The sequence below is a fragment of the Hippopotamus amphibius genome, chromosome 8 (genome assembly GCF_030028045.1).
Source record: "Hippopotamus amphibius kiboko isolate mHipAmp2 chromosome 8, mHipAmp2.hap2, whole genome shotgun sequence".
NCBI classification, from domain to species: domain Eukaryota; kingdom Metazoa; phylum Chordata; class Mammalia; order Artiodactyla; family Hippopotamidae; genus Hippopotamus; species Hippopotamus amphibius.
In genome coordinates, this window is record NC_080193.1 from 126,541,445 (window position 1) to 126,565,235 (window position 23,791).

At 38.1% G+C, this 23,791-nt stretch overlaps 1 pseudogene; it reads right to left on the reverse strand.

Moving 5' to 3' along the window:
• Nucleotides 1–17,862: 17,862 nt before the first annotated feature.
• On the reverse strand, nt 17,863–17,956 carry LOC130859705 (U6 spliceosomal RNA; annotated as a pseudogene).
• Nucleotides 17,957–23,791: the final 5,835 nt, after the last annotated feature.

A 23,791-nucleotide genomic window follows, 5' to 3' on the forward strand; every position in this document is an offset into this window, starting at 1 on the left:
CAGACTGGAGCTGTTTGCAAACAGCAGGATTGCCTGGCCCAAGGAACGGCACTCGCTGTGTGATGAAAACCATCCCCCTACAACCGTGTTTGGTTAGCACCTATGCCCTGCTGAAATTGGCATAGCACATTTTCCGTGGGCATGCTGCCAGCCTAACAGATGGGCATGAATGTAACCCTGCCAAAGAACCAGTGTGTGCAGTGAGCTCACAACTGTGGTTAGATTCCTTTCCAAGGATGTTGCATCTACTTAAGCTGCCCAGCAAGAAAATTTATGACTCACATGTCTTCAGATGGCATGAATGAATATGTAAATAATTCTCCAAATCGGTGGTTCTCAAACTGTGGTTCCCTGGACCAGCAGCATTGGCACCATTTGGAAGATGGTTAGATCGGCAAATTCTCAGTCCCCACCCCAGACCTATTGAATCAGAAACTCTGGGAGTGAGAACCAACAATCTGTGGTTTAACAAGCTCTCGGGGTGATTCTAATGCGGCTCAAGTTTGAGAGCCACTGCTGTAAACCATGTTCTCAAATGTTCAGATTACTTGAGAAATTTTTTGAAAGAGTGATGCCTATGTCTCAGGCCTAGAGATTGTGATATAATTGGTATAGGGTGCAGCCTGTGCCTCAAGGGTTTAAAAAAAAAAGATCTCCTCAGGTGATTCTAATGGACAGCAAGTTTGAGAAGCCCTTTTCTAACCACCCGGAATACCTCGTGCAGGCTTTGAGGAGAAATACTTCACAAACGCGAAGTCTATCTTGAAAGAACATTTGTATAGATCTTTGCTTAAGTAATTCTTTGGTTGATCGCTTTATTTTAAGCTCTTGGATAAGATAAAGTTTGTGTAATCTATGGATTTTTGCAAAGTCCTGTGTGCTCTGAATCTTCAAGATCACCCTCTCTCTCAGCACTGTATTGAACTTTACTCCCAGTTTTAGTGTGCTTTATTTTTTTTTAATATTTTAACCATTTTTAAAAATTGAAGTACAGTTTATTTACAATGTTGTTAGTTTCAGCTGTACAGCAAAATGACTCAGCTATACATATGTTCAGTTATATGTTTTCAGATTTTTTTCCATTATAAGTTATAAAATATTGAATATAGTTTCCTGTGCTACACAGTAGGTCCTTGTTGTTTATCTATTTTATATGTAGTAGTGCATATATGGTAATCCCAAACTGCTAATTTATCTCTTCCCGCACCCCAGTGTGCTCTTTTAATCTCAATGAATTTGACATCTTCTAATGTAATATCTGCAAACTCTATTCTACTGGTATCTCACTCCTCTGTCTCCTAAATACTGAAATCTTGCCTTCTTCCCAGCCAGGAAAAGATCTAATATCAGAAAATTAAAACTTCAAACAGTCTAAATTGGGATAATAAAACAGGCCCTTTAAGCCTCAAACTTACCGAGCACATTTAGTATAAGTATTCAACAAAGAAGGCAAGAGCAAGAAAACTTCAACTATCCATTAATTTGTTGTGCTTTCACTACCAGTGTCACTTCAAGGCACATGTAGACATGATAATATTTGCACATCCCACTAGAGTGGGATGAAATCTTGAATGAATGAAATTGTGAATGAAATCATGGACCTACTGAATGAGTGGCCATTCAACCACCCTAACAGATGAACAGAACAGGGCCCAGTAACAAACACGGAACTGGTGATGCACGCTGTGCCCTCAGACAGTGAGGTTCCACTGTGCTTTCAAGTGCAGAGTTCCTGCACCCTAGGAAGGTGTGCTGATGGGGTGATTTTCAATTAGAGTGGCACAACAAGCTGGGGGGGTTTGGAAATATTTCAAAACATTTCTGGCTGCGCACAGCTGAGAAATGCTACTGGCACTTAGCCAGTGTTGCTCAGTGTCCTCAAATGAATGGAAACCCAAATGGCAATAGCATCCACATGGAGAACAAATCAGAACAGGACCAGACCCCAGCGTGATGACTGGGCCGTAAGACAAGTCACCAGTACAGGAACTTGAGAACAAGATCGAAGAATGAGCAGCAACGTATATACACTGGGGCCCATGGCAAGGATGTTTATAAAGGAGCACCCACCTGTGAAGGAAGGGGGCTAGCTTAGTCTGCTCGGGCTGCTATAATTAAACACCACCAGACAGGTAGCTTATAAACAAAAGAAATGTATTTCTCACAGTTCTGGAGACTGGAATTCCAAGAGATAGTGACCAGCATGGTCACGTTTTCTGATGTGGCTCATAGCCAGAGCCGTCTTGCTTTGCCCTCACGTGACAGAAGGCGCTAGGGAGCCCTGTGGAATCTCTTTATAAGAGCACCTAATCCCCTTCATGGGGGCTCCACCTTCATGATCTAGTCACCTCTCAAAGACCCCACCTACTATCACCTTTGGGGTCAGGATTTCAACAAATGAACTCTGGGGAGACACAAACATTCAGACCAGAGTAGGGACAGAAGCAAAATTGGACAAAGGGAGAAATCAAGCTGCCTCAGCTGACTCTATGGGAAGTGCTGGAGCTAGACTAGCCCCTCAGAGTTGTCTCATGTTGGGCCAACATATCAGTGTCTTTATAGTCCCCATTGGTCAATCATTGGATATGGGCTTCCCTGGAAAGGGTGACCTCAGGCAAGGCCATTCTCCTTTGTTAGGTAATAAATGAAGGGGCTGGGACTGAAGGCTATCTGCCGACAATGCTCTTAACAGCTCAGTTAATAAGATCCACTGAAGGAGGATCTGAGTGGCATGTAACAGGGATGGACAAAGTATGTAGAACAGCATGGAATCCCAGTGGCCGGTACCACAACACCATCTTCCAGCTCAGCTTTCAGCATGAATGCCCTGAACAAACACTTTCGTTCTATGTCCAGAGTTTGGTTGATGGTCTATGAAGTAGGGAGTTTGCATGTTATCAGGACAATGCCTCCTTAGCCTTACTTGGATGGTCTGAAAGAGGGGATTGATCAATAAAGCCATGGAACTTCTCTGGACTCCCCAGCGAGACTCTGATTGTCATACTCCCTGTTTTGCGTGCTCAAGCCCAGATATGGGCAGTGGACCTGTTCAACCTTCCGGCTCAGTCCCACCCTGTTGTTATGCTAAAGAGAACCAAACATGGCTATATTTAGGTGCTGCTTCTCCTTTCCTCAGTTTTGCCTGGAAGGGATGAAGAGCAGCCTTCTACGTGAATCCCTGTCATAGATATTCACCTGGAAGGAAGGGGCTTTTGGCTCCAGTTCTGGTTTATTCAATGGTCCAGCACTGCCTTAAATGTGTTTGCTCAGCTGGGACTCTATCAGTCTACCTAGTCCGGGTCAATCTATTTTTCCCAAGATTTGGACCATGTCCTGATCCCCACATGCTGCTGGGATCCTGTTTTCATCAGAATCAAAATGATATCAGCCACTGAATATCACCAGCATAGCTACTGCTCAGAGAATCTAGTGGCAGGATCCCAGCTCACCTTATCTGATACCTTAATTTGGATTTTGTGATTTGAACTTTTGGTCCCGCTTCCTTGGAAACCAGTCAGGTCAGTCCCTCAAACCCTTGCCCCATAAAAGCTTAAGTTTACTCTCATCTCCTCATAGACCCACACTGTTGAGGGTCCGTGATGACCACTGGCAAATAACAAAGTCTGTGACACTTTGAAGCCTCTTAGAAGGATGTCTCCAAAGTACAGCCTTCAGGAATGAAATTGGTATAATAATTCTATTCTAGCGACACAGAGATGGCAGACTTTAACCCAAAATTTCCTTGGCCTCCTTTCTTCCCAGATCTCAGTCTTTCCCCCCCAAGTAGGGTCACTTTACTTTATATATCAAGGAGTGTTCCTCTAAACATACCAACCCCTTTGCTAGAACATGATAAAGACATCACTCAACATCTCAGACTCCCTTGGGGCCTCCCACTCAGGTTTGGTTTCCTGTCTGATTTGTATTCCTTCTGCAGTTAATTGACTGCACACAATCAACAGTCTACACTTTCCAGGCTATTTGGGATAACTCCAGCTCCCCCAAAACTCTGGGAAGTTGCTTTGTCCAGATAAATAATAATATCTTAGCCATTTAAATAAGATAAATAATATCTTATCCATAAATAATATGTATACATGTATCATATTATAACAAATATATTAAATATATATCTTAACCATTTAATGCCAACAATATAAGTAATATCTTAGCCATCTGATACCACTGTTTTAAACAAATCCTAACTGCTTAATATAAATATAATTCATATAAATTATAAATAATATCTTAACCATTTAATATCAGTATTATTCATTCAACAAGGACTCTGCACAAATTCATACAGACAGAAGATAGAATAGTAGTTGCCGGGACTGCATGAGGGGACAGGAGGAGTTATTGTTTAATGGCTACAGGTTTCAGGATGATGAAAAAGTTCTGGAGATGGACAGTGGTGATAGTTGTACAGCAATATGAACATGCTTAATACCTCTGAACCGTATACTTAAAAATGATTAAAATGGTAAATTTTATGTTATGTGTACTTTACCACATTTTTTCAAAAAGGACTCTGGAAGCAGTAATACTTTTCTCTCCCATTACTTCTATTCTAGTTAGTTACTTTGGTTAGAAGGGAACAGATATTCACTCAAGTTTGCACAATTAATGGCTGTTTATTATAAGAGTCAGGATGGAGCCAGGATCTCATCACAGTCAAGGAACAAGGACCAGACTGGACCAGAAACTGCACTGCACCCAAGACCCTCGGGAGCAAGAGCTGTGACTCTCCTCTGAAGTGCTCCATTTCCACATGGCTCAGTCTTGCCCTGCCTTTGCTTCTCCTCACACTTCTGGCTACTCCTTCCACCAAAGACTGGATTTCTCTTTTCCATCTTTTCTCCTCACATCTTCCGCTTAATTATTGTCTCACCTTATTCAAAGCTTAACTTCCTCCTACTTGGCTTTGCTCTGGGTCACTATTCTACACTGTATCCCACTCCTTTCATATCAGTTCCTACTGTTACCCACCTGGTATTCTGTTTCCCAAATCAGATTCCCACCAGTGAGCATATGATTGGTCCAGCTTGTCCCTCTTTGAGTAGTGCTTTTTTGAGCCAGATCACCCCACAAGCTGCTCTCTAGTCGATATTTTGGCTCCCTCTAGTGCAGTCAGCCATATACAGGAAAGACAGATTTATATGGTACAAAACATGGCCACCTTCATCTGCCTCTTTAGCACAGGCAGTAGGTATAAAAGACACTGCGATAGCCATGTCCAGTATAAATCATTTTCCATATCTTCTCTCCTTATGCTCTAGAATAATAACCCCTTTCTAGGCAATCACAGCAACTACATCTGGATCAATGACATCTTTGACATCGGTATATTTCAGGAGCATCTCTAGTATCTGATAGAGCTGAAGACCAAATGACTAACCTAGAGATTATATTAGCAGTAACACCAGTAGAAACCCTTCTTGCTCTAGGGATCACCAGAGAGCATGCTTCAGGTGAGAACACATGCAAAATCAATTTGAAACACTTAGCTTGATTTTAGGATCCATTTTTACCCCTGCTCGGTAATTATTATGTTCCTAATGCTGGCATAGCATAAATCCAAAAACCCCTTTGGACAAATATATCATTTTTAATCAGCGAATTATTTTTAGTTCTTGGTCATTAAATCCTAATAATATATCTAGTACATTTGGTCTGTAGCAAATACACTAATTATTACTGTTTTAAATAGCACAAATAATTTATTGTGTGGACAACATGCTAAGGAAGATATTCCTCCCAATTGAGATACTGGAGGCGCTTCCTTGAGACATCAGACTCGGCTGTCTGAGTCCTGTAGGGCAGCCTGAGCTCATCAGCTGGCTCTCCTCCAGCCTTGCAGGGCTTGAAGCTTCTGGGCAGAACAGGCAGAAAAGCTGCATTGTGGGTGCCCCCAAGTGGGTACATTTTGATGTGCACGCTGAGGATTTTCTGGCCAGTAATTCTAGCATTAGGTCATGTCTGTGAAGGGTTTTTAAAGATGGAAAAAAACTATATAAAAGTGTGTATGTTTTTCAGCATGCACTTCTTATCATATAATACGTACTAAAACAGGATTTAATACTTCAGATTATCACAGATCATTTATTTTCTAGAAAATATCTTGTGAGAAAGTGTTCAAGTTATGCTGCCATATAAAAGTGTGGAATTGAAGAGGGATGGACTTTAGTGTCAGACATAACTTGACTTTGAACTCTCATCCCTGTGTTAGTTGTGTGACTTTGGGCAAGCCACTTAACCTCCCTAATCCACAATTGTCTCATTTTTAAAATGGGATTCAGGAGTATTTGAAAGAGTATTTATCTTATAGGGTCATGTTTTGGATAAATAGTGTAATAGGGACAGTGTCTGGCACATTAGAAGTGCTCAATAACTATTTTTTTGTTTATAAACAATATTGTTTGATACATATATACACATATATATATGCAAAATAAAATGTATTTATTGAGATATGTTGAGGAGCTCCCCAATACCTTTTTAATAAATTCCTTTCCTGCTCAGTCAGGCACAGGTTAGTTCTGTTATTTATGACTGAGAACCGAGCAATGTATATGGTTATGGCAGGGAGAAGAGAATGAAATTGACCTGGATTCCTCAAAAATGTCAATGTCCTGACAGACCAAGAAAGGCTAAGGAAATGTTCTAGACAATAACAGATTAAGAGACAGTGACTAAATGCAGTAAGTGACTCTGAACTGCTGGGTCCTATGTTAGAGGGAAAAAAATTCTATAAAGGATCTTATTGAGACAACTGATGAAATTGAAATGTGGGCTGTAGATTTTTTTTTTTTTGGCACACGGGCTTAGTTGCTCCGTGGCATGTGGGATCTTTCTGGAGCTGGGATCGAACCCGTGACCTCCGCATTGGCAGATGGATTCTTAACCACTGCGCCACCTAGGAAGCCCCGGGCTGTAGATTGAATAAAAATATTTTATTAATGATAAATGTTCTGAATTGATAACTGTACTGTGATTATATAAGAGCATCTTCTTGTTCTTAGGAAATATGCACAGAAATATTAAGGGGCATGATGCATGCAACCTACCCTCAAATGGTTTAGAAAAAATAAATATATGTATATCATCTGTGTACATCTGTGGATAGATAGATACAGACAGATATCTATGTATAAAGACAACACCATACTTACACATATACCATATGTGTGTGTGTGTGTGTACAAACAGAAGGAATAAGAGAGAATATGAAAAAATGTAGAAAATGAGAAGATTGGTGAATCAGGGTAAAGGGTGAACAGTAGTTCCCTGCACTCTTCTTGCAATTTTTCTTTGTTTAATATTTAAAGTTTAAAAATACAGGTTAAATTTTTTACATAAAAAATTTTAAAGATAATGAAGTAGTCCCCCCCCAAAACATTAGCTAACTATTCAGTACTTTGAAACAAACCCACAAAATGTAAAGTATGCTCTATGTTAAAGGAACATCTTACACTCTAAAGTACATTAGAATATATTAACTAATTCTTTTCAAAACTGAGAAATAAAGCATAAATGTTTTTCACGAAGAAGAAAAATTATGAGCTCAAAGGGACCTTATAGGTCACGTAGAACAGGCTTCTTTCAAAGACAGAAATCATCCAAATTTCCTTAAAGATATATCATCCACTCTAAACCTATGGGCTAAATCACTCTGTACTCATTTCTTGAGGGTTTAAAATTACCTATGACTCATTATTCTGAAAACTGTAATAAAGGGAAACAATCAACAATTTCTTCTGCCTTTTCTGTCCTAACTAATACAAGATAATAAAAATAGTTGATATGGGAAAGTGTTTCTTTGTAGAATAATCCCAGCTAAGAAGTGAAGAAGAAATGATAGAAAAAGAATATTGCCATTTTTCAATCCTAATGAAATATGGAGCTATGAAACCATCATCAATGACCACTAAAATTAAGTAAAAAGCTGATGGGGAGCTTTATAATGGGTAAATCAAGCTGAACTCATTGATTGATGTTCATATCAGAAAAAAGACAACCAGACATTGTGTGCCTCCTAAATGGTGCACATAGGAAGTATACAACACAACCTATAAAAGACATTTTAAGAAGAAAAAGAAAAAAACTGACCAAGTCTCTAGATCTACGTAAGAAATTATAGGAAATACAGAGTTCAAATGAACATGTTCAGTGACACCATGAAGATAAAATTAGCAAAATCCAGATTATGGGAAACACTACATGACAACTTAGTTTCTTCAACTAATAAAGTTGAAAGGAGAGTGATGAAGAATCTATAGGTTAAAATTGACTTAAAAGACATATAACTAATGACAATGTGTAGAGCTTGTACAGATTCTTAATTTCAACAAACAAAAAATATTATAAGACAATTAGGCACATCTGAACACTAGCTGCATATTTGATGATATTAAGGAATTATTGTTAAATATTTTAGGTGTGATAATGGTATCGTGGTTATGTTCTTCAGAAAAGAGTCCTTATAGAGATTCATACTTAAACATTCATAATTTAAATATTATGACTTCTAGGGACTTCCTTGGTGTCTCAGTGCTTAAGAATCCGCCTGCCAATGCAGGGGACACAGGTTCAAGCCCTGGCCCGGGAAGATCCCACATTCTGCAGAGCAACTAAGCCCGTGCACCACAGCTACTGAGCCTGTGCCCTAAAGCCTGCGAGCCACAACTACTGAGCCCACAATGCACAACTATTGAAGCCCATGTGCCTAGAGCCCATGCTCCACAACAAGAGAAGCCACCACATGAGAAGCCCGTGCCCCACAACGAAGAGTAGCCCCTGCTCGCCACAACTAGAGGAAGCCCATGTGCAGCAATGAAGACCCAACACAGCCAATAAATAAAGAAATAAGTAAGTAAGTAAGTAAGTAAGTAAATAAATAAATAAATAAATAAATAAATAAGACTTCTTGGAATTTGTTTCAAAATAACATGAGGTAGAGCAGATGGAAGGGAAAAAGGAGTAGATGAGAAGAATAGAAGAAACAAAGCTAACCATGTGTTGATAACCATTGAAACTGAGTGATGGGTGGAAATTTAGTATACTATTCCCTTTGCTTTTTAATATGTTTGAATTTTCCATTTAAAAATTTTAAATACTATTTTTAAAAGATCGAGGTAGCCGTGTGTTTACTGAAATTGAAATATCAATACTACTAACATGTATTTGTTGAAAAAGGAAGGTATAATTTGGGGGGTTGTTTTATGATATTTATTATTATACATTATGCTTATATTATATTTATTATTTAGGTAAAATACATAATATAAAATTTTATATTAAAATTTATTAAAAATTATTTCACTTTAAAGAGTATAGTTCAATGGCATTAAGTACATTCACGTTTTGTACAACAATCACCACTATCATTTCCAGAATCTTTTCATCATCCTGAAGGGAAACTCTGCACCTATTAATAACTCTATTTCCCTTCCCTTCAGCCCTGGTATCCTCTTTCCTACTCTGTGTCACCACAAATTTGCCTATTCTAGGTATATCATATAAGAGGAATCATAGGATATTTATCCTTTTGCATCTGGCTTATTTTAATATTTTCAAATTTCATCCTTGTTGTATGTATCAAAAATTCTTTTTGCTGAGATACATTTTTGAGTCATAATTTTTGGTTTTTATTAAAATCTCACTTTTCCAAAGCCTGCTTCTCTCTTTCTTTTCTTTCCTTTTTTTTGTAATTGAAGTGTAGTTGATTTACAATGTTTCAAGCATACCGCAAAGTGATTCAGTTTTATATATACACATATACATATATTCTTTTTCAGATTCTTTTCCATTATAGGTTATTACAAGGTATTGAATATAGTTTCCTGTGCTATACAATATATTGGTCCTTATTGTTTACCTATTTTATATATAGTAGTGTGTATCTGTTAATCCCAAATTCCCAACTGATCCCTCCCTCCCCCTTACCCCTTTGGTAATCATAAGTTTGTTTCCTATGTCTATGAGTCTGTTTCTGTTTCATAAATAAGTTTTGGATTCCACATATAAATGATATGGCATGATATTTGCCTTTTTCTGTCAGACTTACTTCACTTACTTCTCTAGGTCCATCCATGTTGCTGCAATGGCAATATTTCATTCTTTTTTATGGCTGAGTAATATTCCTCTGTGTGTGTGTGTGTGTGTGTGTGTGTGTGTGTGTGTGTGTGTGTGTGTATACCATGTCTTCTTTATCCATTCATCTGTTGATGGACATTTAGGCTGCATCCATGTCTTGGCTATTGTAAATAGTGCTGCAATGAACATTGGGGTAGGTATCTTTTCAAATTATGTTTTCCTCAGATGTATGCCCAGGAGTGGGATTGCTGGATCATATAGCAACTCTATTTTTAGTTTTTTAAGGAAGCTTCATACTGTTTTCCATAGCGACTGCACCAATTTACATCCCCACCAACAGTGTAGGTGGGCTCCCTTTTCTCCACACCCTCTCCAGCATTTATTATTTGTAGACTTTTTGATGATGGCCATTCTGACCAGTGTGAGGTGATACTTCATTCTAGTTTTGATTTGCATTTCTCTAATAATTAAGTGATGCTGAGCATCTTTTCATGTGCCTGTTGGCCATCTGTATGTCTTCCCTGGAGAAATGTCTATTTAGGTCTTCTGCCCATTTTTTTTATTGCATTGTTTGTTTTTTTCATATTGAGCTATATAAGCTGTTTGTGCATTTTGGAAATTAATCCTTCATCAGTTGTATCATTTGCAAATATTTTCTCCCATTCTGTGGGTTGTCTTTTCATTTTGTTTATGGTTTCCTTTGCTGTGCAAAAGCTTTTAAGTTTAATTAGATCCCATTTGTTTATTTTTGCTTTTGTTCCCATTATCTAGGAGACAGAACCAAAAAAATATTGATGAAATTTATGTCAAAAATATTCTGCCTGTTTCCCTCTAGGAGTTTTATATTATCTAGTCTTATATTTAGGTTTTTAATCCATTTTGAGTTTATTTCTGTATATGGTGTTAGAGAATGTTCTGATTTTATTGTAGAATGTATTTTGTTGTAACCTGTATCAAATTTTCATTATTTTTTAAGGATGAATAATATTCCACTGTATGTATATACCACACTTTGCTTATCCATTCATTTGTTGATGGACATTTGTGTTAATTCCACCTTTTGGCTATTGTGAATAATGCTGCTCAGAACATTGGTGTAAAATATCTGTTTGAGTCCCTGCTTTCAATTATTTTGAGTATATACACTTAGAAGTAGAATTGTTGGATCATATGCTAATTCTAAACTTTTCAAAGAGCTATCACATTGTTTTCAACAGCAGCTATACCATTTTACATTCCAACTATTGGTGCACCAGGATTTCAGTTTCTCTACATCCTCAGCAACAATTGTTTTTTGGATAACAGTCATTTTACACATAATAGATATGAAGTGGTATCTTATTGTGGTTTTGATTTTCATTTCCCTAATGACTAGCGATGTCATACATCTTTTACTGTGCTTATTGGCCACTTGTATATGTTGTTTTGAGAAACATCTATTGAATTCCTTTGTCACTTTTGGATTGTGTTGTTTGGAGGTTTTGTTGTTTAGTTGTAGAAGTGCTTTACTTATTTTGAATATTAATTCCTTACCAGATATATGATTTGTAATATTTTCTCCCATTCTGTGGATCGTCTTTCACTCTTTTGATAGTGTCCTTTGATGCATACAATTCTTTTAATTAATTAATTTATTTATTGGCTGCATTGAGTCTTCCTTGCTGCATGCGGGCTTTCTGTAGTTGCGGAGAGTGGGGGCTACTCTTCATTGTGGTGTGCGGGCTCCTCATTGTGGTGGCTTCTCTTTTTGCAGAGCACAGGCTCTAGGCACACGGGCTTCTGCGGTTGCAGCACGTGGGCTCAGTAGTTGTGGTTCATGGGCTCTAGAGCACAGGGCTCAGCAGCTGTGGCTCTCAGGCTTAGTTGGTCTGCAGCATGTGGGATGTTCCCGAACTAGGGCTCGAACCCATGTCCCATGCACTAGCAGGCAGATTCTTAACCACTGCACCACCAGGGAAGCCCTGATGCATACAATTTTTAATGTTGAAGAAGTCTAGTTTATCTACTTATTGTTTTGTTGTCTGTGCTTTTGGTGTCATATCTAAGAAATCATCACCAAATCCATTGTCATGAAGATTTTCTCCTATGTTTTCTCCTAAGAGTTTTATAGTTTTAGATCTTACACTTAGGTCTTTGATCTATTTTGAATTAATTTTTGTATATGGTATACGGTAAGGGTCCCACTGTTTTACACATATATATCCAATTTTCCCAGCACTATTCATTGAAAAGAAGATATAAATTTTTATTTAAGAAAATTTAAAACTATATTCATATATTTGTATACATCCATGTAGAAATATAGTGAAAGATTTAGAAAGGTACACACTATGCTGTTAATAATGGTTACTTCTGAGAAGGAAAACAATATTGGGAAGGAGGATATACAAGAGCTATAATTTTTGTTGTCTATAATTTTATATTGTTTAGATTTTTATAAGCCTGTAGTCATATATTACTTATATAATTTTAGAAAGTTTTGGTGGGGTTTTTTTCATGATTGTTTTAAGAGAAAATTGGTTGGATGTCAAAGCATGGGATGAGTAAGCCAAGGGTCAATACTCTGGCCCACCAGAGGTCCAAATTGAATAAGAACGCCAAGGCAGGAGAACTGTAATGTGTGAAGGAATTAGCAGATAGATCTCAAGAGAAATGCTGTTTGTCCAGATAATCTTGGAGCAACAATAGCAAATAGAGACGGTTAAGAAAACTTGGTCCTAATTCTTAACATTCCACCTAGCCCACCTCTCATTTATTTTGTTTTTAACCTTCAGCTGTATTTGGACAGCATATGTTTTATTGATATATGTAAGAAGTAACTGAAGACTCAGAGGTCCCTGTGAGCTTTGCCAGAGTAAAGCAGCCAGAGTTACAAAGAGGTTCTTATGCAATGGTTTTTTGAAGGATGGTTGTTTGGCCAGACCAGAGTATTTTAATAGTGAAGTATCAGGAGGCCAGAAAAAAGGAAAGCTTTTAATTTTACACTAATTACTATACATTTTATTCTGGAATTCTCAGCAAAGAAAATATCTATGCAAAGCATGCATATATACAATTATATATAATAATTAAATAAAACGCTTGCTGAATGAATGAATGACACACTAATCTGAACAACAAAAAATGAAGACAAGTAGACTAAGTAAGAGTAATACAGCAGTTCCCTGGTGGCCTAGCAGTTAGGGCTTGGTGCTTTCACCCCTGTGGCGCGGGTTCAATCCCTGGTTCTGGAACTGAGATCCCGCAAGCTGTGCACAGTTGAGGAGGGAAGGGGGGGTTTGCAGTGAGCACAGTAATACCAGTAAGATATTGGCCTAAATAGGGTAGTCTCAGTGGGGGAAGAAAAAAAAGGAATGTGTCTAGACTTAGTTCATAGTAGCACCTAGATCAGACCTCTGAATAGTCAAAAAGTGTGAATTAGGAAGACTGTGACATTTACTATGCAGTAAGTTATCAATAACACTGACTCATCATTGAACTGACACTGCCCCACATTTCCGGACCCTCCCTCTATTGCCTTTCTGGCCAACACTCATCATTAGTGACTCTCCTCTAGCTACCATCTTCTTGCAAGTTTTCTACCCTAAGTGCAACTTGGAGGCCAACCTGGAAATGTATTTCTAGTTCTTCTGGAAGTCACCATGGTTCAGAAAGTGTAATTTTGTTGCTTTATGCTCAAGAGCATTTCAACAGCACTATTATATATCAACTTCCTATATCCTTCTGCCTAGAGATATCACTTTTCTCTTCTGATATAATTCTGCCCAGTTTCTTGGGTTGCTGGCTTTTGTTCTGTCCTCCAAATTTTGGGTGCCCAGGATAGCCAGTAAGCTGGCTAGTATACCTACTATGCTCTTGGAGATCATGTCGTCTTCTGTCAGACCACAGCCCTGCTCCTCATCTCCCAGGCCTTGTACTAAACTAAGATCCATAATGAATGGCCCATCCCACACAACACTGGGCACCTCAGCTGCCTGATTCCAAAGTCAAGGCCCCATCCCATCTCCTTGATTTGACCCATGCTTAGAATCAACAAAAGTTTGACCTCTGTTATTAGTTTCCTACTGCTGCTATAACAAATTACCATAAACTGGGTACCTTAAAAAAACACAAACAAATTTATTATTTTACAGTTTTGGAGGACAGAATTTTGAAATGGGTCTCACTAGGCTAAAATCAAGGTATTGGCAGGGCTGCATTCCTTCTGGAAGCTCTTGGAGAGAATCTATTACCCTGCCTTTCCAGATTCTGGAGGCTGCCTGCATTCCTCGGCTGGTGGCCTTCTTCCATTTCTTCAAAGCCAGTAACAGCCAGTCTTTCTCATGCTGTATCACTCTGACTCTGCTTCCAAGTCATATTTCCTTCTCTGACTCTGACTATCCAGCCTCCCTATTTCACTTATAAGGATTACACTGTGCCTACCCAGATAATCCAGGATAATCTCTTCATCTCAAAATCCTTAACTTAATCACATCTGCAAAGTCCCTTTCACCATCTAATGTAACATATTCACAGATTCTGGGGGTTAGGACATGGACATCTTTGGGGAAGGGCATTCTGCCTACCAAAAGCACCCTCCAAATTTATCTGAAAAAGTCACAGCCTTTATATAGGGGAATAAGTTGTTACTTCAGACCCTGAGTTTAACCTGAACTCTTTATACCTGGTCCCTCTATTCAAGTTCGTTCCCAGAACTCTCAGCATGCTGTCATGCTGTGTGGTCAGATGAGGTTAACTGATGCTGATCAGACATACGATGTAATGTAAAAACACTAACAAAATATTTTGCCAAGAGGTTGAAAGATAGTAAGGAAATGGTGTAGTGGAAGGGTTTGATTAAAGTTACCTCTTGAGAAATTTAAATTGTTAGGATCTTAATAAAAGTATTATATACAATTTGCCAAAGTCTAGTAAGTTTTCAGAAAAGTGGAGTATCTACCTCATATATAATACATACCATATTGTTGTATATTAATGTACCCCCTACTAGCCAGAAGCCATGGGATGAGCAGACCAGAAAGAGGAAAGGCTGACAATAAATACTTTCTTCTAAAGCTGGGGCCTTTGCAATCTTGAAGTAGGCAATGGTGGGTAAGATGTGAGCAAAACCATGCTTTCCTAGCATGACCTATCTCCTGATACATCAGTTTCACTGAAAAATATAAAGGGGAGAATTAAGTAATTTAATTGGTAATTTAAAGCATTTTAAATTATCTCAGTTTCTACAATAGAGTATAATATAAACATTGCAAGATTTTTCAAAGATAAAATAGAACAGGGGCCTTTTGAAAAGTTTCCCTGATCCTTTAGGGCTATACTCCCATAGGGGATCTGCTTGTTTTCCTCAGCTGCTAGGAGTTCTCTGGCAGAACAATCTGAGAGGACTCCTGTAAATGGTCAAGAAAGGCAGATGGAATCTCACCAAAGAATAACCTAGAATTTGCAGTTAAATAATCTGTGTCTACCATGAATATATGGCCATTCACCTGAATAATTGACCAGATCCATAATATGGTATAAGACTGTACAAAAGTATGACCAGATAAAAGAAGTGCTTTTCCATGTGTGACTTTCTAAATTGGGATGTTCTCATCACAATGAGGGAATAGGATCCTCTCAACTAAAGACTTTATCTACTATGAACTTTGCTTTTCCTATAGTTATTGACCATGGGCATTTTTCTGACCATGTTTCTACTTCAAGTTCAAATACAAGTTGCTACATTTAAAACTTGCACATTTTGCCCATGCTCTCCTCTAGTACAAATCAAGAAAGGCAATTTCAGCAAGCGCTCTAACTTAATCCTTGAGGCTTTAAACGAACCTTAGGGTTTATAGACCCCATTTTGTGGAATGTGTCTCCTTGATGTTTTGCCTCTGAAAACCATGCTTTCCTTAAAATTGCTACAGAGCCATCATAACTTCAAGCCAAGTTCCCTGGCTTGGGGACATGACATAGCACACTAACCTTGGTACGAAAGCCCATAGATCAGAAATTCTTAGGTAGATAAGATTGGTAAGGAAAAGTCTGAGACTATTTGTCTGAACAAACTAATGGAATAACTAAAATCAATGATGTAAGAGATGGCCAAGGAGAATGACTAAGTGCTGTGTAGCCATATTATTCTTCCATAGAGCCACAATAATGCAAAAGTGGAAAGAAAACTAAGCCTTACTCAGCAAGGTGCACTCGAACCATATGGAAACCCTGTAATTCCCTAACTTGATGTAAGATCCTTATTTATCACAGCACTACGACTAGAAATATGACCCTTAAAGGCCTCACTGGGGCTAGAGTAGCAAAAAAATCGATAAGCAAGAGTTCACTCAAGTATTATCTCTTAACTGTAAGTTGAGTATCTGGGTCCATTGATTATTAATGGATTTAATTTCTTCAAGCAGAATAGGGACTTATACTTGCAATTGGTTGTCTTAAAATATAGCTGAGGGAATTCCCTGGCAATCCAGTGGTTAAGACTTGGCGCTTCCACTGCTGTGGGCCCGGGTTCAATCCCTGGTCGGGGAACTAAGATCCCACAAGGCAGGCAGTGCAGGAAAAACAAACAAACAAACAAAAAACAACAAAAACTATCTATCTATCTATATTCACACACACAGCTGAAACTGACAATATACCTTCCTATCACATACAAGAAACTCCAGCCAATGTGTAGATAAGAAGGTATATACACCCACACCCATGTGATGCTTTAAAACAGGAATAGCCCTACCATGGAGAGATTAGAGTTTGAATATAATTTGAAAAGTTTTGGGTAGGGCTACTGCCTAAAAGTACACCCAAGCCCATCACTGAAAACTGAAATTCAACATTTAATAATGCTTCCCTTTGGTTCCATTAATGTAAGTGCCACAGAGGGTATATTATAATACACTTATCAATAATTGTGAATTATTAAAACTTTCCTAACATATTGGCTTTTAAAATTTTAAAGTAATTCTTGCTTATGGTAACATATCAAATAATATAGAGGTATGTGAAGAAAATTGAATAGTTTCTCCCTTCCTTCTCCAACCTCATTGCTCAAAAATGTATTGAGTGCCTATTAATGGACCAAGCAAGTTCTAGGCTATGTGGATACAGCAATAAACAAAACAAAGTCCCTGCCCTCGTATACTTAGAGTCTAATGTGAGCTATAAACAAACAAACAATAAATAATGCCAGGTAGCAATAACTGCTATGGAGAAATATAAAGTTAGGTAAGGGATCCAGGAAGGCCTCTCTTAAGAGGTGACTTGAGCAAAGGCTTGAATGAAGTGGAGATTAAGCCAAGTAAACATAAGGTGTTTCAAACTAAAGGGACAAAAAGTGCAGTTCTATTGGGGGAGTGTGGTTAGCATATTAGAAGAATTACAAAGAGGCTGGCATGCATGAAGCAGATCATCAAGGAGTTGCTTGTCTTTTTATCCATTTATGGACTCTGTGTACTTATAAATAGTAAATGTGTGGTCATGCTATCAACTAGATACAGTTAAATTCATTTGTTTCATTTACTTTCAATTTTTAGGGATTTAATTTTTTTTTACTTTTATAAATGGTTTGCAGTTTCCAAGTTCAAATCCAGAAAGAAAGTATATTCAAACAGGTTTAGCTTCTATTCTTGTTCCTTCCAATCTATTCCTTCCCCCAAAGGTAACCATCTATGAGCCTTCTATTTTTTAAACATAGGAAATGCATTTGAATTCTCTCCCCTTCTTAGATGCATTCACATCCCTCCCACACCTTTCAGGTAAATGGTAGCAAACCATAAAAATATGGAATATGTGATAAATTTGAGTGTCAGTGCCATGTTAGTCTTCTCTGTATTGTTATAATTTGGGTATATGCACTGCCGAAGCAAGCAATAAGTTAGATTTTACGTGGGTAAGAGTTCAGAAGCTGGACACTGCCCAGAAGGAGATGGCTTCAGTAGGTGCCACCATGGAGAGCCTAACATAGCCAGGAGACACCAAGAAGGTACCAGGTGCTGGCAGAGAGAGTAAGTTGCCCAAGGGTGGACCAAAGGCATTGAGAAAAGAAGTGAAAGGTTAACCACAGACAGACCTTCCCTGTCTCACAAGCCAGCCCAGGGCCTATTCTGCTTCAGTTGATGTCCCATTTCTGCCAATATTCTATTGTATCATAATACAGGTCAATAAAGGGCTTTATTGTCTTGTGTTTTTAATGAATTCTTTAGGCACACAAGAATATAAACACAGAATCCTTCTCAGGCACACACACAAAAAAGTTTGTTTGAACAAACTCATGCCACAAATCAAAAAAACATCCTCAGGTTCTATAAGTTTGAATTTTGCAATACGAGTAAGAAAAATAAATTCTAGAGGTCATTCTTATTTATCCCAACTGCCTAAAATTTTAGTTAAAAGAGAAGAAGAATAAAGTTTTTGCAAATTACTTCGAACATACTAAGTACCTTATTTATCACTGAGCAAGCATTTACTGAATGACTACTATGTTTAATACTCTATGTGAGGTGCTGTGGAAGACATAAATATGAATTAGACCTAATCTCTGCCCTTGAGAATCTTACCACCTGTGCTAGTTAGTAACTTATGACTTTTCCGCTAGAAATCCATCCTTCTTTGCCTTTTTTCTGTTCTACAACTGGACCCTATACGCATTTCTGCTATAACACCTGGCAAAATGTTAGGTTTGGCCAATAGAGGGTGCTGGAAAGACACTGGGAGGCCAGACCAGGAGGAAGGACTTTCCTTTCTTCTTCAGGTGGATTGGTTTACAGCGGAGGCCTGATTGTGTTCACCTTAGCAATCCTTGTGGCCAACTTGTGGCCCATGCCTCCAGCAAGTCTCTTCACCCACAAGTGACCTGAAAGTTCCCATGACAGCCATGCCTTCTCTAAATTTCTAAGTTCTTCCTTACTGTTCACTCTCCCTCAGCCAAGGGTAGCAGCTATTCCTACAGTTCCTACTTCTATACCCCTTAGAATTTACTCTACCACTTTCAGTAGTTAGATACCTTTTACTGGTTAACAAACTTTGTATTAAATTTTCCCTGTTCAAATTACTAATATGGTTTCTGTCTTGTGGTTGGTCCCTAGCAGATATACCTAGCAAATAAGGAAAAAAAAAAAAAAAAACCAGATGTTAAGTTAACGTAAATTCTGTGGGAGAAAGGGCCACTGTAATCACAGCCCGAAGACCCAAAAGCCTCAGCTGTAAATCTGCAGAATTATGTATCAGTTTGGGTTGTGTTCAGCTGCGTATAACAGAAGACTGACCTCAGTGGCTTAACCAAATAGAGATTTATTTTCTCATAACATGAAGCCCATAAATAGGTGGTTAAGGGCTGCTGTTGCTACTCTAAAAAAAGGTTAAGAACTCAGACTCCTTATTTATTTTTTTTTAATTGAGGCGTGTTTGGTATATAATATTACATAAGTTTCAGGTGTACAACATAGTGATTAACAATTTTTAAAGTTTATACTCCATTTACAGTTATACATAATACTGGATATATTTCCTGTGTTGTATACAATATATCCTTGTAGCTTATTTATTTTATACATAATAGTTTGTACCTCTTAATCCCTTACCCCGATCTTACCCTCCCTCCTTCCCCGTTCCCCACTGGTAACCACTAGTTTGTCCTCTATCTCTATGAGTCTGATTCTTCTTTGTTATATTCACTAGCTTGTTTTATTTTTTAGCTTACACATATAAGTGATATCATACAATATTTGTCTTTCTCTGTCTGACTTATTTCACTTAGGATGATGCCCTCCAAGTCCATCCATGTTGTTACAAATGGCAAAATTTCATTCTTTTTTTATGGCTGAATAGTATCATGCTCCTTTTATTTCCCAGTTTCTCCATCATTAATGTGTGGCTTCTGTACTCATGGTTTCAAGATTGCTGCTTCACCTCCAGACACTGGGTTCATATTCCAGGTAGGAAAAAGAAAGGGCGAAAAAAATGAGCCAGTTGCATCTATGTTCTTTCTAAGCATTCTTAGCGGCACTGCCAAGTAACTTCAACTCACAAACCACTGACCATTCCTAACTGTAGTGAACCTGGGAAGCTTGATATTTTTTTAACTGGGAGCAGGATTCTGTAAGTAAGAGAGAAGGGGAGAACAAATGTTGGATTGGCAACTAGATGTGTCTGCCACAAATTAATTGAAAAATTAGTAAATTACTTCGAAATGTGTCAGAGTCAGCAGAGGGACTTGATCTCACAGCAATATACTTATTCATTTTCTTTTAATATAATCTTTATTAATTATCAGCTGTGAGATAAAATTATTTTTTCCCTCAATAATAGCACATCTTATCAGAAAAAAATGGAATAAAATTAATTTTATTAGTATATTATTTTCATGTAACTCTTTTATATAAATTTTAGCCTAAATCATCTGGACCTCTGAGAAGACATGGAGAGATACATTCACTTTTTATTTTTCACTGAACTCTCTGGGGTTCAGTTAGTAACTATTCTATTCCAGTGTACTATATGGCATGAAAGTGGCTAAGTAATCAGTAAAGGAGTAACAATAATGTTTAAGGACAAAAATATCTGCACCAGAAAGTGATTAGTAATATAGGCAGTTACTAGTTCTAGTAATCTTCAGTTTTATTTGAGATACAAAGAAATCTTTTCTAAATAAATCATCCCATCTCTCTAATCCTAGATCAAGTCTGTCTTTAATGAGGCATTTCTGAACAGGCTAGTCTATTAAGCTATTTCCCTTATCATAGACCACAGAACTTAATCCTGGAATATTTCCCAATTTGCATTTTTATCCAATTTTTTATATGCCTTATTAGTTCAATTTTTCTTATATCCCAATTATATTGTACACTCTCACTTTCTTCCTGTATTTTCACTATGTTCTAAGAGGGAGCATAGTATTTATTTGGACCTCACCTTGATTGAATGATCCTTCTTAATTAACATAGGTTTAGAGACTCTTTTTTTTTTAAAGATAAATTGATGTCAATTTAAGGCCAATTTAAACTTTTATAAGAAAAACAAAATATTGTAACAGAGTCCAGTATGTTTTTAACTTACATTTCTGATTTTCACTTGCACAAAGAATATTTTTTATCACACTAGTACAAGAATACTGATGAAAATTTTATAGGTTATTAAAATGAAAACTTTCAAAAGTAGATAATCTAAGCACCTTTCCACGTATGCAAGTTAAAATTACCTTATAAGAGTTTTAACAATAACTCTATACCACCCCAGTACTTTAAGGAAAGGGGAGTCAGTCACCCAGACACGTTCTTCTCTCTATCTGGTTTGCTATGCGCTATGCCTGAAATTCTAAACTGAAATTTCCCATGTTAAGATTCTGCTGCCTCCACATGGATCTCAAAGTTGTGGTGAATATGTGGCAGGCAATATCTCCTGCTTCAGTTATCTATTGCTATGGAACAAAAAACTCTAAAGTTTGATAGTTTTCCAAAAAACAACCCTTTCATTGCTCTTGACTCTGTGGGTTGGGAATCTGGGCAAGGCTCATTTCTGTTCCGTATGGTGTTGGTTGGGAAGGCTTGACTACAGCTAGAGAGTCCAAGATGGCCTCACTCACGTGTCTGGGGCACCTCAGTTCTCTTTCACAAGGCCTTTTTCTGTCCATGTGGTTTCTTATCTTTCAGTAGTGTCACCCATGTTTCTTGATATGGTGGCTGGCTTCCAAGAAGGAGAGAATGAAAGCTTTCAGGCCTTTTAAGGCCTAGGCCAGAAGTCACACAGTGTCACTTCCAATGCATTTTCTTGGTAAAAGCAAGTCACAGGGTCAACCCAGATTTATGTAGAAGATTCTACTGCTTACGAGATGAGTAGCAAAGTCACATTGCAAAGGGGCATGCAGAATAGGGAAGGATTTATCTAGAAATGATTTTTCATATTTCTTTTTTACTGCCCCATTCCTTTCTTCCCCATGCCACCATCACCCAGGCTTATTAGATACCACCTAATTCTGATGTCCCATAACTTAACATGACTGACTCCACAGTCTAAGAAAAAATACAGAGAGGATTAAATACATCACAAGAAGTCCTCTGTTTATCTTTCTGGTTTCACCTAATTCTCAAAAGGTGCCTTTTATCTTCAAACTTCCTCAGTGCAACCATCCACCACCCATCAACATGGGTTGTTACCACTGAAGATCCAATCCCCTCCTTCTATCAATGTAAGTCTTAGGGTGCAAAACTCAGCAAAATCTGAGTAGGTCTACCAAGAAAGCATCTTGGAGACATGGATCATGATCAGAGCCCTCAACAGAATATTTTAGGCTTCACTTTAGAACGCTAAGTCCAGTTTCTAGTCTCCAGCCTGTATGAAGCAGATATGCTTTCTCATTCTTCAGTATTTCTTCCTCTAGCAAATAATTATTGGATCCTTTCTCCCTTTCTCTTTTTATGTCTGTCTTTCTCTGTCTCTCTGTCTCTGTCTTTCTTTGTCTCTGTCTCTCCATATATAGATAGACAGATATACATATATATATATATATATATTTCCCTGTCTTTCTCTGTCTCTATCTCTATATTTGTCTGTCCCTGTCTCTCTCTCTCTCTCTTTTTAACGCACATACACCCCATTCTCAAAGGTGGAACATCTGTTCTTTGAACACCAAATATTCTTCATAAATATTTAAACTCTACAGAACCCACAAAGGACCTATTCTCTCCTCCTCTAGGCCAGCTCATCTGCTTATTGATGTGCTGTCACGTGTCAGGCAGAGCCTGAACACAGACTGCACCTCTCCCTGCCATAGGCAGCTAATCCTATGCATCATGGAAGTGAGCCTGTTAGGGGTCCTGGCTTCTCTCCTGCCCCTTCCTCAACCGTTATTGCTACTGATTTATGGCTGAAGAGAAAGGAATTTCCTCTAAACCATCTCCATATACAAATTCATTTAGAATAATTCTTCCCTTAAGAGAATCTATTACTAAAGTATAAGGCATGTGATGGTTAATTTTATGTGTCAACCTGACTGAACATAGGGGTACGTAGATTAAACATTATTTCTAGGTGTGTCTGTGAAGGTGTTTCTGGATGAGATCAGCATTTCAGTCTGTGGACTCGGGTAAAGTTTAGACTGCCCTCCCCACTGTGGGTGGGCATCATCAATCCATTGAGGGCCTGAATAGAACAAAAGGCAGAGGAAGAATTCACTACTTTTTTTCTTCTTGTCTCACTGTTGAACCAGGACATTCCATCTTATCTTCTTAGACTGGGATTTATATCATTGGCCTCCCTGGTTCTCAGGCCTTCAGATTCCAATTGAATTATACCACCAGCTTTCCTGAGTCTCCAGCTTGGGGACATCAGCTCATGAGACTTCTCAGCTTCCATAACCACATAAGCCAGTTCCTCATGGTCATTCCCTCTCTCTCTCTCCACACGCACACACACACACACACACACACACACACACACACACACACACACATAATAGTACTCTGTATTACTCAAAGTTCTCCACAGAAACAGAATCAGTAGGATCCTACTGAGGGAGGTCAACTTTTCTGCCACCTGGTTCTGTTTCTCTGAAGAACCCTGACTAATACAGAGCATTATTGGTTATTCTACTTCAGACATCATAGGACATCTTACCACATACTTCAGGTAAGAGCTGAGTACTTGAGAAAGAATACTAATAATTTCTCTTTGGACTACACATGTGAGTGATCTCTATTTTATGGGCTAA